Source organism: Microtus pennsylvanicus, chromosome 2, assembly GCF_037038515.1.
Source record: "Microtus pennsylvanicus isolate mMicPen1 chromosome 2, mMicPen1.hap1, whole genome shotgun sequence".
NCBI lineage: Eukaryota > Metazoa > Chordata > Mammalia > Rodentia > Cricetidae > Microtus > Microtus pennsylvanicus.
In genome coordinates, this window is record NC_134580.1 from 143,805,878 (window position 1) to 143,818,660 (window position 12,783).

Consider the following 12,783-nt stretch of genomic DNA (forward strand, 5'->3'; position numbering starts at 1 on the left):
TATATATATATGTGTGTGTTTTGCCTGCATGCCTGTCTGTGCTACATGCATGCCTGGTGGCCAAGGAGTCCAGAAGGCAGCTTCAGTGTCAGAGTCCCTGGAGCTGGGATTACAGATGGTTGTGAGCCACTGTGTGGGTGCTAGGAATCGAATCTGGGTCCTCTGCAAGAGGAGCCGGGACTCTTAACTGCTGAGATGGCTCAGCTGGTGAAATAGCTGCTGTTTTTACACTCCCCATGTTCTTCTAAATAAAGGCTAACAGTGATGGCTAGTGTGGCCAAATAGCCGGCTAAGGTACAATCTCGTTGACCACGGCTGATGGGCAGCTGGGTGGGTGGCCTCTGCTCTGCATCTCAGGGAACCCATGCTCATCTCTGCTTCCCAGGCTTCTGGCTTGCTGCTGTGTCTGTCTAATGGGGAGAATGGAGAAGTCTGAGGATTGATCCTTTATCAGTCCTTTATCGGGTCTCCGTGGCTGTGTCCCCCCTGTAGTCCAGGATGGGTCCCCTCGTGGTTCACAGTGGCCTCACCCCTGCCAGGTGACTCACTCTGAAATCGCCACCCTTCCCTTTTGTTCCCCCTCTTCTCCCGCCCCTGCTTTCCAGGGGAGAGAAGGCAGTGGCTCCCAGGTTTCATTTACCTCTGGTTTGTCCCTTCACATCAACACATTGTTCTTGACTTTTCCATCCTTTTTGTCACTAGCTCTCAGTTCTCAGTCTTCTGATGACCGTCACTCTCTGAGTGGCTTCTCTTCCCCGCTGGGCCCCGAGGGACACAGCTGAAGGAGAGCATGGCACACGGGAATTTTCATCTTGTGTTTGCATCTTGATCACGCCACGGGTGGTCCTGCCTGCATGGATGCCTCACACTCTCCCAGGGAACTTGCTGAGGCCACGCATGTTTGGGTGCCACCCAGATGTGCTGGAACTGTGGTGCAGGTGTGTACAGAGCAGAGACATGCCCCAGGTGACTCTCGCCGGAGTCTCAGACAGGGACAAAGGGGGGAATTCCCATTCTAAAATGGATTCTCTAATGTTTAACAATGACTTGTAATCTTTTACATTAAGGTAAATGTCAGTGAAGACACAACTTGAAACGTAAAATCAGGGCTAAACTGCTGTTATGGGAATGATCAAGACTGAACCTGTTGGTCGCTGGGCGGTGGGTACACAACGTGTATTTTCCCGAGAGCTGGCCTGGAGTCTCGCCTGGCACCTAACTCAGGGTGACACACTGTATGGTTTTCACTATTTTCATCAGATGACTTCACACAAAGCAAGCACACACAAGCCTGCCTCTCTTTTGTAAGGTTAAATAAACATGGAAATATCCAAATCTTACCTGGGCATACAATGAAAAGCAAGCTCTTCTCTGCCCCAGTTCCCCTGGGTTATTACTGCCAGGGACCCCAGATTCTCTCCCAGGAATCAAGCTCTGATATCAGTTTCTGAGGTGTGCATTGAAACTCTTTTATAGACACACAAAGGCCTTATGCAAATTCAGGATTTTTTTTTTTAAAGCAAATACTACAAGGCGAAGACATCCCCCTGTGGTTTTTTTGCATGACAATGAGACCAGGGAATCACTTCCTGGTGATTCTAGGCTTGCTTCAAGGATTCAAAAAAAAGTTTAGTGCTGTGGGATCCTATATGCTGTGAATATGTATTGTTCTCATTGGTTGATAAATAAAGCTGCTTTGGCCTATGGCAAGGCAGGATAGAGTTAGGTTGAAAATCCAAGCAGCAATACAGGTGAAGAAGGGCAGAGTCTGGGAGATGCCATCCAACTGCCCAAGCAGCAACATGCCAGCAGACCAGTAACAGCATGTTACAGATCCATTAAAGTATCAGAGATGGTTCCAGGTGTGATGCCGTAGGAATAACCCTTTCTTAGTTCTGAACTAGGAAAACAGAAGAGGCACCATAGTGTTCAACACTTAAATCTACTTTCAATCTTCACCCTTGTTCCAAGGGCACCCAGTTGAAAGAGTTACTCTAAATGTTAGGAAAAAGAGATTTTTCATACTCATTTCTTAGACCTCAGAAGAATTACATAGTGTTTTTAGATAAATATTCAATGTTTGCATCACACAAACAGTGGTCCTGGCTGAGCCAGAGTGTGTCTATTCTGATTGCTTCTCCTTTGTGCGATACTCTTTGTTTTCATTGGCGTTAACAACATCTTGTTTGCTTACTTTTCTATATACTCATTCATCTCAACTGCTCACTGCTGGCTGTACGAACGTCTCTTACCATATCTTAACACAAGCTTGTATCTGTAAATTTTGTGCTTTTAAAGGCAGTTTCTCAGTCTAGAGAGGGCAGCTGAGTGGCAAGAGCCCCAGAATACTGTTTTTAGCATCATCCTGAAGCTTCTATTTATTTATTTAATGTGTGTGTGTTTGTCTGTGTATGTGCCTGTATGTATATGTGTACCATGTGGGTGCAGATGCTCACTTAGGCCTGAACAGGGCGTTGACTCCCCTGGAGCTGAAATTACAGGTAGTTGTGAGCCTCCCAACCTAAGAACACACTGAGGAATGAACTCAGGTCCTCTGGAAGAATAGCAAACATACCTCTCTCCCCCTCTTCCCATTCTGTGGAGGATTTTTTTTATGTGTTTTACATTTCTAGGAAAAGAACCCCAGAATTTTCCTTCCTGTGTGTTTTCATTTTGCTTTTTCGTGGTCCATGGTGCCAGCAATGAAACTAAACTGGCGGGACAGGAGCAGATTGTTCTGCCATTTTTTTTAGGTCTTTGAGTGGCACATCAAATATAGGGTGTATCACTCCACACTTGTTCAACCTGCCTATGAGATTCACAATGATTTTTTTCCAGCTCTCTGGTCACAGTGAGTTCGAATTCACTGATGTAACCATGCTTCATTACAGTGCCTCTCTTCTCAGCAGTGTTGATGCCCTTGAGAGCATCAGACAGGACATTCATGCGCACCATGGCCCAGGAAGATGGCAGAAAGAGTGTGGGAGGACCCAGTGCCGCACAAACACTCCTCACTGAGTGCTCTCTTCAGCCCCAGCTATTTGCATCTTAAGAGTTAGTATCTTGCTCCTATTTTGTGGGTGGGGAGTTTAATCTGTCTGAGGTTGCTAAAGCACTGGGGGCCCTCGCCCATCCGATGTGCTCCGGCTTCCTTCCTGTGGTCTGACTTGTACCAATGGGGTCTTGGCCTTTCAGGGACCCTCAAGGGTCTTGTGTACCTGCCCAGTCTTATTCTAGAAAGCAGCCACAAGGAGGTGATTGACAGTTCTGGGAGCATGGTAGGTGTGTGGTGGTGGTGGGGATGTTAATCTCGAGCCTGGGCATTGGTGAAGAGGGACCAATTCTGGGTTGTCTCTTCCTTACATGGTCTTCCATTTAACTAATTAATTAAAAAAAATTTTTGAGACAAGGTTTCTCTGTGTAAACAATCCTGGCTGTCCGGAAGCTCACTCTATAGACCAGGTTGGCCTTGAACACACAAAGATATTTTATTGATTTATTTAGCATGTATATGTGTATGCATTTGGGCCATGATGCATATATAGAGGTCAGAGGTCAACTTTTAGGAGTTGGTTCTCTCCCTCCACTGTGTAGGTCCCAGGAATTGGACTCAAATTGGTAGTCTTGGAGATGAGCGCCTTTACCTGCTGAGCCATCCTTCCTGCCCTCGCTTTGCATATTCTGTACTGGGCAGATTTCCCAAAAAAGAACTGTACGCTGACTACCTGGAGGGTGTGATCTTTCCTGTGTCTCTCAGAATGTGGTAGGGGAGGGGAGTTGGGGTGCCCCAGATGTTCCGTGTAAACTTTACCTCTACCCCCTTTTCCATTCCCTTTCTCTCAATAAAACCCCTGTATGTGAACCCCTGTTTGCATGGCTTGTCTGTCTCTCTCCCACTGTGGACTCTCACCTGCAGTGGGCCTCCTTGGATCTGCCTAGGTCCCTCTCACGTGCTGTGCCGTGCCATATCATAACATTGGTGTCGTGAAACTCAGCAGGCTTTCCCGACCATGTGAGATGTGTTGGGATCCTGGAACCATCAACAGCATCACTTTTCCAACTCAAGGATTGCTGGGCCCCTCCATCCATCCCCGGTAAGCCACTCCTTCTCCCTCTGGCCGCTTCCCCCAACTGAGGATCCTCTTGAAGAACCAAAGTTCTTCCATTTTGTCCTCTGCCTCCATCTTGTGTCTTGTGTAAGCTATTTCCCATAAAACATTCCAGTCCTCAGAAATGGCTAGGGACAAAAGTAACAGGGTAGCCACCTGGAAAGTACAGGTAACTGCACAATGTCCCCTCTTAAATTCAATTCATGTATGTGTCCTTGTAGCTATTGATTAAAAAAGTGATGTAAACAGCCAAGTGATCTCTTTTAAACACCTCTAATGAGCTCTGTTCACTCTATCTCCTTCCAGACTAAGAAAGCAAGTCTCAAATATTTTATTTTGGTATGTGCTTTTAGATGATGATAAAAATATATGGTTAGATCTGTTACAACATACTGTATATGTGATTCAACTCTGCTTTAAAATATATTCTATATGGTGATAAAATTTAAGGTTATAAGCATCATCTATTCAGACTGTGAAGGACGAAATGATCAAGTTCTTTAATTGTGGTCATGCTAAGTACTGATGTAATTCATCACAGGGATAAAGCCTTACTCAGCCCCCTAAATGTTTTCAGAGTTAAGCTTGAAACAGATAACTAAAGACAAAGTTTGTCTACTCAGATATACCCAATAGACGGAATGTTCTCAAATGCTCAGAGATCTGCAGAATATGGCATTTAAAATGTTTACGTAAAAAGCTTTTTGTAACAGAGAGACATGCCTGCTCCTGGCAGCATCCCTATCTCCTCCAAAGAAGATAGATGGGTACAGAAGAATCTCCACCCAGAACTTGCTTCAAAAGTGGCAGTGCTAGCCTCTGAAAAAACCTGCCTTTCACCTCAGCTGCTGCAAAGACCCACTTCAGACCATGGACAAAACACGACACTGGGGAATTGACAGCCTCGAGCTGCCTGAACAAAGGTAGACTGGTTCTCCCATGAGTCCTTACTTCAGAGGACCCTGTAGGATTCTCTGGGGCCTTGCAGGCCTACCTCTGCCAGCCAGAGGTGGGATGTTGCCCTGAGACCTCTGCCCTCAACAACTATGGAGGACCCTGGGGTGTCTGCCTAGGTAGCCAAGCAAGTAAGTCTCTGTTATTTTTAATCACTTACTCAGGTGAGATTTATCCTTCTCCGAACTCTGATGCTGTTTGATGACTAGGCTAGTGGGAGCTTTGCCAGTTTGGCCGCAGCAACTAGGGCTTCAACTGCATCCCCAGGCTCCAGCTGCCTTCGTGGTTCTTGATGTAGGGTTAAGGTCACAGGCCTCACTCTTCTAGAGCTAATACCAAGTCTAGACACAATTTACCTCATTACCAGACTCAAAAAGAGAGGTAAGCTCACAAAACAAATTTCAGTGCAACTTCTTACCATTCCTCTGTTTAAGGATCTTACTTTGCAGTGACTGCCCACAGCAGTCAACCTCCTGTGTCCTGAGTGTTACAGTGATGCCATGATAATGAAGAAGGAACGGGTGCTTTAAGGTTTTCTTATGTAAAGATAGAAAGGCTTAAAATATGAAGCTCTAAGAATGTTTTTAGGGTCTAAGAAGGTGTTTTAAGGTGTATAAATGCAGGATAATAAGATGTGCAAATGCAAATTATAAAGTTCTAAGGATAAAAAGCTTAAGTGATGACGAAGGCAAGTGATTGAGATGTTTAAAAGAAGAAACACGTCCGGCAGTGGTGGCGCACGCCTTTAATCCCAGCACTTGGAAGGCAGAGGCAGGTGGATCTCTGAGTTTGAGGCCAGCCTGGTCTACAAGAGCTAGTTCCAGGACTGGCTCCTTAGCTACTGAAAATCAAAATAAAACCCAAGAAAGAAAGGAAGAAAGAAAGAAAGAGAATGAAACATGTTCCAGATTTTTCTCTCTCATCATGCTACTGTTATATTAAGATTCCAAAAGTTCATAGTCTTAACACTAATCAATAAAATTCTGATAAGCTGTTAGCTAACTCTGGCAGAGGACTACCACTATCACCATAGCCACGTGCTCAAGATTTCAAACTCCCTCTGGTTGTTTCCTAGCTATAGACTTAAAGGGTGCTTTTCATTGTGCTAAAAACATCTGTCACGATTTTTTTTTTTTTGTGGGGGTAGAAGAAAGAAGGTCAGTGCCGTCAACCAAAATCATTTCTGGCATGACTATACTGCCATTTCTATAATCTGTAAAATTTCATTGCAGATTATAAACAGTGGGAATGTGAGTGTATAAATCTTACCCTTTCACAAACTCAAAAAATTCTTGTAAGTTCTAGGAAGTCAGTTTGGATTCATCTCAGACAGCCAGGTGCACTACAGGTAAGTACTGCCAATTGACAGCCTATGCCTCCCCAACTTTCCCTGGTCTTGACACCAGGTCCAAGAGGTACCTGAACCTGAATCAGATACCCCAGCATGTGGCCAGTACCACAGCTTTCTCAGGTCTCCCAAGATTTTAATCCCCACAAATCAGCAGGAAGCAGTCCTGAGAGTCCAGGGCCCCCATCATGTGGCTGGTACCCCAGCTTTGTCAGGTTCCCTAAGATTTTAATCCCCACAAATCAGCAGGAAGCAGTCCTGAGAGCCTGGTGCCCCCATCCCTCTCCAACCTGCTATTCCCTTTAATTCCCTACGTTTTTATAATAAGAGAAATGTGGGAATGTGGGAATGTTAGGATTCAGACATTATGCTGGTCTGTCACCTGGCAGGTTGCACTCAGGCAGTCCCCTGGCCAGCCTAGGGTCCTATGGTTGCATGTCACTATGTAGTCTGTATGCAGGCATAAAGGCCCCTTTAAGAGACAAGCTCTGCCCATTCCTGCTATCTCTTTTCCACTGCTCCTCGGAAGAGGCAGGCAGGTCTTTGTGCCGCCTTCTCTCTCTCTCTCTCTCTCTCTCTCTCTCTCTCTCTCTCTCTCTCTCTCTCTCTTCTCTCTCTCTCTCTCTCTCTCTCTCTCTCTCTCTCTCTCTCTCTCTCTCTCTTCTCTCTCTCTCTCTCTCTCTCTCTCTCTCTCTCTCTCTCTCTCTCTCTCTCTCTCTCTGCCTCTTTGCCTGTTATTTGTCTTTCTCTCTCTGCCACTCTTCTCTTCTGCCACTCCGGTACCCAGAGGTCAGTCTCCCCCCTCACCAGTTTCCTTTCTCTTTCTCTCAATAAAACCCCTGCATGCGAGCACCGTTTGCAAGGCGTGTCTGTCTCTCACCTCGGGTGCTCACCTGCTGTGGGACTCCTTGGACCTGTCAAGGTCCCTCTTGCGCCATATTGTAACACCGACACCATGAGTTTAGGCAGAGGAGTCTGGTTTTGGACTTTGACCTCTGGGCCTGTGGCACCATTGCAAATCAGTGTTGCTTCAAACCTCTGTGTTCAGGGCTGTTTATTATAGTAATCAACAAAACAACAACAAAAATAAAAAAAAAATACAGAAAACACAAACACCCAAACCAAGCCAAACCAAAGCCTGAATACCCCGGGGACTGGAGAGATTGCTCAGCCTTAGGAGCACCTGCAGCTCTTCCTGGATGAGAGCTCGGCTCTGGTGCGTAACTCTACCTCTAAGGAGTCAAGTGCCCTCTTCTGGCTTCCAGAGGCAGCAGCACTCACATGTACACGACCCCCCCCCCCAACATGCATGTGCAAGAATGAAATTTAAGCCAACTGTGGTATCTCACACTGGTAGGATATGCTGGAGAGGTGGGCACAAGGGGATCACAAGTTTGAGGCTAGTCTCAGACATTCCTTTAAAGGACTGGAACAAGGACTCATTACTTAAGAGCCCTTGCTGTGAGGGGTGTGGTGGTGCACGCCTTTAATCCCCCCATTTGAGAGGCAGAGGCAGGTGTGTACACCACCGAGTCCGGAATTACAGACAGTTGTGGGTGGCCGTATGGGTGGGTGCTGGGAATCTAACCTAGGTCTTCTAGAAGAGTAACGAAGGCTCTTGCTCTCTCTCTCTCTCTGTAATTCCAGACTCAGAAGTGTGCACACATGCAGGCAAACAGCCGAACAATCAACCAGTCAATAGAAAGTAAACAAGTTTTTCAGAATGGGGTGGTGCCCAATGCCTTTCATTGCAGCACTCAGATGGAAGAGGCAGGTGGATTTCTATAAGTTCAGCTTGCTCTACATAGAAAGTTCCAGGACAGCCAGGGCTATAAAGTGAAACCCTGTTTCAAAAGAAGTAAAACCTTAAATACAAAACCTAACACGCATCCTCTGTTTGGGGATACAAAGGAAATTTTAGTGGCAGGGCCTGAAATGAAAAGGTTGCTGTGGAGATAATCTTGAATAGCTCACCGGCGATAGAAAACTCAGAGTGAAATCACCCACCTGAATTGAAACAAGCTTTTATTGTACTGGGACTGCTTATGTAGTTTTAAATAATGTGCCGAGGTCCCCGAATTCCCATTAATACGACAGCAATTGTCCTGGAAGCACAGGACATAAAGATCTGGTTGGGTCAGCATTCCTGTCTGGCTGTGGGACACTGAAGGTTGTTCTTACCTCCTGCAGCTAAGGGAGAGAAAGTTGGTGCTAATGAGGCCAAGTTCAGCAGGTACCAAAGGCTGAGCAGAGCAGCCGGGGAGAGTCTCTGACATTATTCTCTTCCCATTTTTGCAAAGACGACAGTCTAGCTGAAATATCATAGTCCATTCCTGTTCTGAGTTTCTCTGTTCGTGTGTAGTGTGTGTGTTTAGCAGATTTGCTTGTACTCCATCCCTATTTTTCCCCTTAAAAATCTCCCTCAAGGGCTGGAGAGATGGCTCAGCAGTTCAGGGTACTTGCTGATCTTGTGGAAGGCTTCTATTTGGTCCCCAGCTTACAATTGCCTGTAACTTCAGTTTCAGGGTATCTGATGCCCTCTTTTGGTCTCTGTGGGTAATGCACAGATGTACAGGAAAGCTGTCACACACATAAACTAATCTTTAAAAAAAGCTTGTTAAATTGTATACCGTTCTTTAATCTTGTGTCTTAGCCTATCTGACTCAAGATAAGGAAAAACAAAACAGAACAAAACCCGAGTCTAGAGTAGGAAGGAAGGAAAATGAAATAGAAGAGGGGCCAGATTAGGCCCCGGCAGCTCACTGCTGGCCAAGTTCCACGTATTTACCATCTCCGCATTCCCTGTTTTCCTCTGTGACTCTCCTTAACGGTCACTTTTCTGTTCCCATGTCCAGATCACCTGGCGTGAACACCCGAAGGAGGAAGGAGCCGTTTGAGCTCCAGCTTTGCAATGGTCTGTTCATCACGGCAGGAAGACACAAAGGATCAGCCCTGCTGACCGGCAAGGGGGGAAGCAGGAAGTAAATAATATACAAGGACCCGTCCCCAGCACCCATTTCCTCCAGTTAGACTCCACCTCCCAAAGATCCTACAGTCTCCAAAAGCATCTCTGTCATCTCATGGCCAAACCGGAGCCTATGGGGACATTTCGTTTCCGGTCCACCCTCTACCCAGAACTGCTCATGGAGAGTCCTATGACTGGCTTTGGGGGTCAGCTTCTCTTATGCTGTCTGTAATTCCCTCCCTACAGAAGACAAGTTTCCAGCCCTCTTAGCTGCAGATGTGGATGGGAATGTCTTGGTTTGTTTTCCTGGTTCCTGCAATAAAATGCTATGATAAAAGTAATTTAAAAGGAAAATAACTTATTCTCACAGTTTCAGGTCACAGAGGCAAGAGGTCAAGACATCACATGGTGTCTACAGTCGAGAAGCAGAGAGTGGGGCTGGAGTAATGGCTCATTAGTTAAGAGCAAGTACTGCTCTCACAGAGGACTCGAGTTTGATTCCTGAGCCCACTCTGGGCATCTCACAACCCAGTCACAACCGTCTGTAACTTTAGCTCCTAGCAGATGCTACACCTCTGGTCTCCAAGGGGCACCTGCACTCACATGCGTATACACAATCATAATTAAAAATTAATCTTAAGAAAGAGAGCAATGAACTTGAGTGCTCAGCTTTCTCGTCTAGTCCAGGTCCAGCTCCTAAAATGATGCTGCTGTGGTTGTTTGAATGTAATTAGCCCCCATAATCTCATATGGAGTGGGGCTGGAGAGATGGCTCAGAGGCTAAGAACACTGACTGCTCTTCCAGAGGTCCTGAGTTCAATTCCCAGCACCCACATGGTAGCTCACAACCATCTGTAATACATTCTGGTGCCCTCTTCTGGCCTAAATTTCAGGCATACATGCAGGCAGAACCCTGCATACACAATAAATAAAATAAGTCTTTAAACAAATCTCATAGGGAGTAGCACTATTAGGAGGTGTGACTTTGCTGGAGTGGATATGGCCTTGTTGGAGGAAGTGTGTCACTTTGGAGTCCAGCTTTGAGGTTTCCTTCACTCAGGATACTGCCCAGTGAGTCAGTGGACTTCCTGTTGCTTATAAGCCAAGATGTAGCCAGTACCATGTCTGTCTGCACGCCACCATGCTCCCTGCCATGTTCCCTGCCACGATGATGATGGACTGAAATTCTGAAATTATAAGTGAGCCACCCCAGTTTGCATGCTTTCTTATAAGAGTGTCCATGGTCATGGTGTCTCTTCACAGCAATAATAAATCCTAACTAAGAAGTCAACACTAATCGACCTGATTAGTGAAAACCCTCAGAGGGATGCCAGCAGGCCAGCCTTATCCATACAGTCATTCAGACTCCCTGCCTAGGCAGTTCTAACTTCTGTCCCATTAACAACGAACGCTGCCTGTCACAGTGACCTTATTTGGAAACAGGATCTTTGCACGCGTAGTTGAGATGTAAATTGAGATGAAGTCCCACTGGAATAGCGTGTGTCTTTAATCCAAAATGACTGGTGTTTGTACAAGAAAAAAATTAGTGGAGGAGGCACAGACATTGGAGGGATGCTGCTATGGGCCCATCAAAGATGCCAGTATCTTTAGAAGCTAAGAAAGAAATCAAGAGAATAAGCTCTACCCTAGCACCTGGTGGTACCTTCATTGCAGACTTCTGGCTGCTAGAACTGCAGATTGTTAAGTTTTGAATCCCCAGTTATCGGCTATCTACCGCTGCGGATGTAATAAGCCAATCAAACCGAATTAATAAATCCAGGCATAATGAACAGAGCAAAGCCCTCCTGGGTGACCCTCAGGAGGGCGAGAGAGGAATCACGTGACAAATATGGCTGCCAGGTCTTAAGTAGCCTATAGGCGTGGTCTTGCGCAGCCCCTAGGGGAGGAGCTGACCCTTGGGGGGCTTTCTGAGGGGAGGAGCTGCTGCTTGGTGGACCTTTTGAAGGTGGGTGGTATCTGGAATGAGAGGAGTGAGACCTGAGCGTGGAGTGGGACCAAGAACAGGAAAGTTAGAGATTTACTAGACACCCGATCCCAAGGGTGGAATGCCTACAGTTCAGATCCAGAGCCTGAGGCCATTAAAGGCAAGCGTTCAGTGAGTAAATACTGAGATATCAGAGCGGTACGGTAGAGTGGAGAAAGAGTAAGGACCTTCCTTTTTGGGAACACTCCGAGGGGAACAGGCCCATAAAATGAGACCTAGAAATTATAGCATAGAGTCTGCTCTGCAGAAGACCTTTGCCAAGGTCAGGCATGTGGGCTAGGGCCTCCCCGGGCTTGAGGAAAATTCCCGCTTGATATCTCTGGCAAGAGGAAATTGTGACCCTTTCATTAACACGTGACTGGTTCCAATTGTCAATGCCAATTATAGATTTCTCAACCCCTGGTCTTAGCATCTCAGCTCACGTGCCCCTTGTCTCCCATTTAATCCTGGGTACACCTGAAGAGTAGCGTATAAAAGGTGTAATCTTTTCTCAATTAAAAGCTGCTTGCAGGGGAGGGGAGCGGAGAAAAATGTAGAGCTCAATAAAAATCATAAAAAAAAAGCTGCTTGCTGCCATCCTGATTCGCCCTCAGAAGGTGTCCCTCTCCCTGTCTCCCCGCTGACTCTCCACACATCCTCTTTGGGACCTGAACCCCCCCTACTGAAGCAGGTCTCTGGTAATGAGACCTTGACTCAAAATAAAGAATACAAAGAGTTGGGGTTGCAGCTCAGTGTTAGAGCACTTGGCTAGAATCTGTGGTAGTTTTGATGAGATATTCCCCATGGTCTCGGGCATTTGAACAGTCGACCTACAGTTGGTGGTGCTGTTTGGAGGAGCTTAGGGAGGTGTGGCCTTGTACCCCCAAATAATGACTTAGAAACATTTTTAATTATGAAAGCTTGGCCTTTAACTTAGGGCTTATTCCTAACTAGCTCTTATGACTTAAATTAACCTGTTTCTATTAATCTATGTTCTGCCACGTGACTCTTTACCTTTCTTTTACTCTGTATGTTTGACTCCCTCCGTGTCTTGCTGGCGACTCGTGAGCATCTAGATGCATCCCCCTGAGTTCCTCTCTCTCCCCGAAGTCCCACCTTCTTGTTTAGATATTGACCATTCAGCTCTTTATTAAGCCAATCAGAAAGTGCCTTGGCAAAGACACATCTTCACAGCGCATAAAAAGATTATTCCACAGCCCGGCCTTGCTGAAGGAAGTGTGCCACTGACGGGGTTTGTGTGTGACTGAGAGCTCAAGTACTCTTCTCTCTGCTTCCTGCTTGTGGTTCAAGATGTGAGTCCAGCTCTGGTTGCCTGCCTGCCTGCTGCCATGCTCCCTGCTCTTCTGGCGGAAGCTCCACCCCAATACCTGGCATCCACATACCCAGAGTCTGGAGTGTTCTG

The 12,783-nt window shown here is 46.3% G+C and overlaps 1 pseudogene; it reads right to left on the reverse strand.

Annotated features, from left to right (window-relative positions):
* Positions 1-2,629: 2,629 nt before the first annotated feature.
* On the reverse strand, positions 2,630-2,955 carry LOC142844443 (small ribosomal subunit protein uS8-like; annotated as a pseudogene).
* Between the last annotated feature and the right edge of the window lie 9,828 nt (positions 2,956-12,783).